The 6,128-nt window shown below is 53.4% G+C and overlaps 1 protein-coding gene across 2 annotated transcripts in view; it reads right to left on the reverse strand.

Moving 5' to 3' along the window:
- The window catches only part of ME2 (malic enzyme 2), a 42,639-nt gene extending 36,511 nt beyond the window's left edge, over positions 1-6,128 (reverse strand). For both annotated transcript variants that reach the window (XR_008441285.1, XM_054003368.1), the window contains exon 1: positions 5,952-6,128. The gene's annotated coding sequence lies outside the window, so the exon portion shown is untranslated. The remainder of the gene's footprint in view (positions 1-5,951) is intronic.

The raw sequence follows: 6,128 nt of genomic DNA on the forward strand, positions 1-6,128 counted from the left end.
ACCATTTATCACGTGCTTGTATATGGCAGGACCAGCAGGGAATGTGCCCTGGACTCATCTCCCAGAGATTATTTCTCCAAGACAGAGAGACCACGGGAAGCACAGCAGGACCTCACCAGGACCGTGGTCTGTGTGGTGACACGGGGAGGGGACACGCCGGCCAGGACAGCAGGGGACCAGGAGAGGGGACCCGTCACCCCCCAGCCCAGCTACACACTCACAGCCCAGACAGGCAGGGACAGTAAAGCAGGGCATGAGACATTTTTAAGGAATGAAATGATGCATGGCTTGGATTTTTAATTTCTTCCAGATGGGAGACAAAATTGAATTAAGGAACAAAACCTCATTATCTTAAATATCGCCTGAATACTTAAGAAGACCTTTCTATAATCAAATTTGCACATAATCAGCTTTTAAGATGGCTGGTCTTACAGGTTACAGTCTGAGGATTTTCTTGAAAATCTTTCCAAGCATTAAAAAAATACGCCAACATTTAACATTTTTCACCATCAGATATGCCCAAGTATCTCTTCTTCCCACTATGAAGCGTACAGGGAAGCTGCTCTGCATCCAGAAGCATCCATTCCTCTCAAGCTTTACTTGCTTTTTTAGGCCTGTGAATGACAAAAGTCCCACTCAAACCCCCTGTGTTGGTTTGTTTTGGGGTAAAGACCATAAATTTGCTGTGTGGAGTGGGACGGGAGGCACGGGAGGAAGCCTTGCCAGCAGCACAAAACAAATGTTGCCTGGAACGTGCTCGTTCCTCCCCAAACCTGCTAGCGGTGGAGTGAGCCCAGCTGGGCTGCCAGCACTCAGGAAATCAGGATCAGACTAGGGAAATCAATGCTGTGCTGCAAAAACACATTAATTTTGTGCTGCCTTCAGGATCGCCAAATTCAGTTTCAACTGGTTTTAGATCTGGTTGCTCGTTTGGCAGCGCCACGCGGGGGCAGGTCCATCTCCCCGTGCCGGGGAGCCCAAAAACGGTCTGTGACTCCAGCGTCACAGCAAGGCCCATCCCAGAGTCCCGTCAGCCTGGTGCCACCGTGGCGCCAGCCTGTCACCAGCAAATACCTTAAACAAGGAATTAAAAGGTACAACAAGCACCACACCCTACCAAACTCTAATTAAATTTAAATTACTCGGGTGCAATTAATGAGCATTTAAGAACCAAACAAGAGTGCGGCCGAGATTCACCTGAACTTGATCAATTAACTCTAATCAATGAGGCAGAGGGGAAAAGACTTTTCAGAGGAGATGCAAATCTTGCTTTCTTCCCTGATGTGTGAGAGGTGAGACTTGCTCCTCTCCGAGGTGTCACACCAGCACCTAAAATTATTCTCTTGATGGAGGTATCTCAGATTCATAAAGGGGGAGAATCAAGTTTCATTTTCCACTGAGCCCTCTGTTTAGATCCAAGAGATATTATCCCAGTTAATTTATATCCATCACAAAACCTGACTGGTCACTCAGCCCCGAGCTCTCCCTCCCCTGCGCTTCTCATTGTTCCCCGTTTCTGTTTCCTCTCCTATCCTGCCCACCTCCTCCAACTCCTGTTGTCACAGACTTCTGAATGTGGTTTGGCAAGGGTTTGCCTCCAAAACCCACCTTAACACCACCTGCCCTGACCCCACGAAGCAGGAAATCCCTCCCCATGCCTGTCCATACTGCTCTGCAGGGCTGCCAGCAGCTCTGCCTGCACGCCCGTGGCCCTCTGTGACCCACCCCAGCTCTGCTGGCCACCAGCCTTGTCCCCTGGACTCGTGGGGAAGGACAAAGGGACACGAAGCCTCACGCTCTGCGGCTCACTTTTGCTGGGGAGCCACAAGAACAGGTGTGGGGGAAAGGCCCCCAAAAGGTCCCCGAGCCACCACCTGGTTTCAAGGAGATGGAGGGGCTGGATCGTGCAGCTCTTTGGGGAGGCTTTAACATGGTTTATGATGGTTTTGTAGGAGAGGCCAGGCTTGAGAGGGTGGCAGTGAAACCATAAAAAACAGGAGAGATCATTTTGGCAGTAGAAGCTGACAGAGAATCCCAAAGTGGTTTGGGTGGGAAGAGACCTCAAAGCTCATCCAGTCCCACCCCTGCCATGGGCAGAGACACCTCCCATTGTCCCAGGCTGCTCCAGCCCCATCCAGCCTGGCCTTGGGCACTCCCAGGGATCCAGGGGCAGCCACAGCTGCTCTGGGCACCCTGTGCCAGGGCCTGCCCACCCTCCCAGCCAGCAATTCCCAGTTCCCAATATCCCATCTGTTCCTGCCCTCTGGCAGTGGAAGCCATTGCCTGTGTGCTGTCCCTGCAGGCCTTGTCCCCAGTCCCTGTGCAGCTCTCCTGGAGCCCCTTGAGGCCCTGGCAGGGGCTCTGAGCTCTCCCTGGAGCCTTCTCTTGTGCAGCTGAACAGCCCCAGCTCTGCCAGGCTGGCTCCAGAGCAGAGGGGCTCCAGCCCTGGCAGCAGCTCCGTGGGGGAGGGATGTGAAGTGGGGGAAAGAGCAGCACCTGCAACGATGTGAAAACACACACGGAGGACCGAGGCTGTGCAACGTCCTGTGAGGAGGAATTAGGAAGAAAGCAGCAGAATTGAATGAGGAATAAATTCCTGCCTGCACACGTGTCAGCACAATCAGGATCTCTGCTCTCCCCTCAGTGCTTGACAATGGTGAGACCTACACCAAGACTGTGGAGCACCTCCAGACTGAGTCCAGCACAGCCGGGAACTTTTGAGTTGCTGTGTCACAAGTTAAGGGGATTAAGTCCTTCAGCACACCGGAGGACAGCTCCCCGCTGTGCCTTATCAGGAGGCATCTGCCCGGGTCAAACTAATTACCAACATGCACAAGCGCCCTTATCTGGGAGCAAATGTTCTGCCGCTCCAATTATGGATTTGTTAAATGGCAAAACCTACTTTCAAGGGAAAGGTTCATCACGCTCTTAAAAGGCAGAACTGGGCTGGCCAGAGAGTCGGGAAGCTCAGAGTCAATTAAAGCAAGGCCAGCTTCAATTACTGCCCAGGCTGCCTGACCTGTGGGTCTCCCCTCAGTGCCAAGGAGTGTCTGTCCCTGCACAGCAACCCGTGCTGCATGACTCTGCAGTCTGCCTTCAGTCTGAAGGGTGGGGAAACACAAATGAAAATCCCTGAAATCCCGTGTCAGTGATTTGTTCCAGCCTTTCTTCCGTGTACAGAAACTGACCTGTGTTGAGGAGCTTTTCTGTATTGACAAGCTTGAAATCATTAACTCAAGGCCATGGAGGCCCCACAGAATTTCCAATCTTTTAGGCCTCAATCATTTCTAAGCCAATAGACATTGTCTCCTGTGCCCCCCACAGCCATCCCTCTGTGAGCCTGCACCACCCCAGGTCTGCAGCGGATGCACCATGCACTTTATTCTCTTTTTTTTTTTTTTTTTTCAGTAATAAACAGCCCAGCTTGGCCCACCCAAGCATGACACAAACCAGGCACACACTAGCTGGCTTCATCACTTCAGTAACGATAAAGCAGTCTAAAATTATTACATTAGGCAAGCACGGGCTGTAAGTGTGTCTCCCCACGAGACTTCCACCTAAAGAAAGCAGCTCTCCCTGCACCCACCACCCTTCAGCAGGCCAAGGAGCCACTTTTGTTCCAGAACAGAGCATCCCAGGAGGAAGGAGCAGAGGGCCGAGGGGGGGGGGGGACGTGGTTCTGCACAGCAGCTCGGCACCTCCGGCTCCCTGAGCTGGCCAGATGCTACTGCTGAGGAAAGTCAGCAGGAAACAGTGGCAAAACTATTTCAGGTTCCCTCCAGCAAAGTCCCGGGCCACCGCTTTAAAGGACATTTCTAAGGCACCTTGAGATCTGCAGATTAAGAGGAACAGTCATGGGCAGAAATTACTAATGAAGTGCTTGGCAGAGGCAGGCGGGTTATTTTGGAAGCAGATCTTTAGCATATTGGAATTACTTTTCTTCCCTTTCATTCTGAGGCAGCCAGTTCAACAGGAAGAAAAGTTAGGTGTGGAGCACTTAGGCAGAGCAAGCAGGTTCACCACTTGAGGCTGGAAACATTCACTGAACAAAGCACACTTAGGTGAACTCAGGGGAGAATGATTTCAGAACACTTCCCTAAAAAGAGTATTTGTCATTTAGTGCAATTCACAGTACTATCAGACGTCTTGCAGCACGAGCAGAAAGCAGGGCTGAATTGTTTGGTATTGGAGTCTTGGCTGGTAGCAGACAACATCAGAGAGCTGTGTTTTTATACGTTTACTGACCTAAATAATCTGATTCTTAAGAACCAGGAAGTCCATTATCTTTTGCTGTGGAAACCGCAGCAGCAGTATTTTCGGCCAAGTCTGACAAAACGTACTGAAATTCTTGATTTATTTTAATTTGTGTAACTAGGAGGGCTACTGGTGGTAAAGGCAAGGACAAAGACCTTATCCTAAAAGCCCTCAGAAATAGCCCAGGAATAAGCAGAAAGGTACTCATGCTCTGGAGAAGTGGCACGCCCCTGGGCTGGAGCTGCTCAACCCAGAAGCACAGATTTTTTTGGGGATGCAGGTTGAGGGGTGGACAAGGATGTTCCCAACAACTGCTGCACTTACAAAACAGGGAGTTCTTCCTGGGAAAGCAGCAGAGCAGAGAAGCCGAGCTGCTGGCAGCTCGGTGCAGGTGAAGCGAATGCCTGCCAACCTCTTACAAACCTCGGCGTGCACTGGCCGGGGCTTTAAAAAGAAATACCCCACTTAAATTACAGGAAAACCTGAGAACCTATCCGTGCACCACAGTGCTGCTTCGGCTGCAGGGAAGGTGCTGGCACCACTGGTAAAGATGAGCATTCAATCAGTACTCACTCAACCATGCGCTTTGACAGCTTCTGTCTTAGTTTGCAGAGCAAAAGGCTCCCAATCTTGCCTGCACTCAAGCTGCTGACTCACAAGGCAACGCACAGGATTAGCAGAACTTCCCTCCTGTGACTGTAACACACAGTTTCTTCTAAAACACAGGCTCAGGTTAAATTTCTACAGATCTCATAGCGTCTAATAAGGCATTAGATACTGCTGGCTGCACACGCACAGGCCACCGGCAGAGCTGCGCATTCTGCCCAGCTCTTTCATTTGCCCACATGTGAATTACAGGTACATAGAAAACCTCCCTTTGATGTTCACTGCTTTTTGGAATTACCAACACAAAGGCGCCAAATAATCGACATTTGGTGGTGCTGATCTTGCTTGGACGCCACGCTGTCCGTTTTCACCAACCCTTTACCAATGTGCTGTAAGTTTGGTTTGGTTTTCCTCCTGTTAATTACGAGATTCTTGCCATGACACAACACCCCGGGTGGCTCAGACAACACCCCTTAGTCAGTATTTTTTAGCGGAGCGTGGAGCCAGCGACGGCGGCGTGTCAGCCACGGCAGCCAGGAGGCCAAACCCGAACAGTAACTCTCAAGTACCGGGCGGCGCTTCCTGCTCCAAGGCCGCGCCAGCTGCTCCGCTCCTTCCCAACTTTCACTCTCCAGGGCCACGGGGAAGTTCAGGGCAGGTCGGGCCCGGCACGGGGGGGGGCCGCGGGAGCGGCCGGGCCCGCTGGGTGGGCGCTGCCCGCGGCCTCGGGCAGCTCCCGGCGGGCTGGCAGCTCCATTCGTCACCGTTCTGACAGGGGTAAACACGCACGGGCGCAGCCGGGGCTGCTTCCCCCGGCTCCTCGCGGGCACCTCCGCACCTGCCGCAGGGCCCAGGGCTGCCTCCGCCGCAGGCCGAGCCTCGGGGCCTCGCACCGCCGTGCTGCTGCTTCGGCACTACCTCCCCGCGGGGCCGGGCCGGGGACACGGAGCATCCCGGGCGGGCTCCATCCCCTCCCCGCGCCCGGGCGGCCTCCAGCCCCTCAGAACGGCCCGTAAACACGGGTTTATAAAGAGAGAGGGGCCTGTGGTGCGCCGCCGCAGTTGTATAATTGTTACCAGAACGGGATCTACCTCCTCCTGCGGCTGCTGCCCGCTGAGCGATGCCGGCCGAGGACCTGTTCCTACAGAGCGAGAGCAGCGCCCGCCCGCCGGAGCTGCGTCCACCGCAGAACCCGCCACTGAATGGAGCCAACACCGAGGCGCCGGGGAGGGACACCCCGGGAGGCGGGTGTTGGTCGTGACTGACAT

This window comes from Vidua macroura, chromosome Z, assembly GCF_024509145.1.
Source record: "Vidua macroura isolate BioBank_ID:100142 chromosome Z, ASM2450914v1, whole genome shotgun sequence".
Taxonomy (NCBI): domain Eukaryota; kingdom Metazoa; phylum Chordata; class Aves; order Passeriformes; family Viduidae; genus Vidua; species Vidua macroura.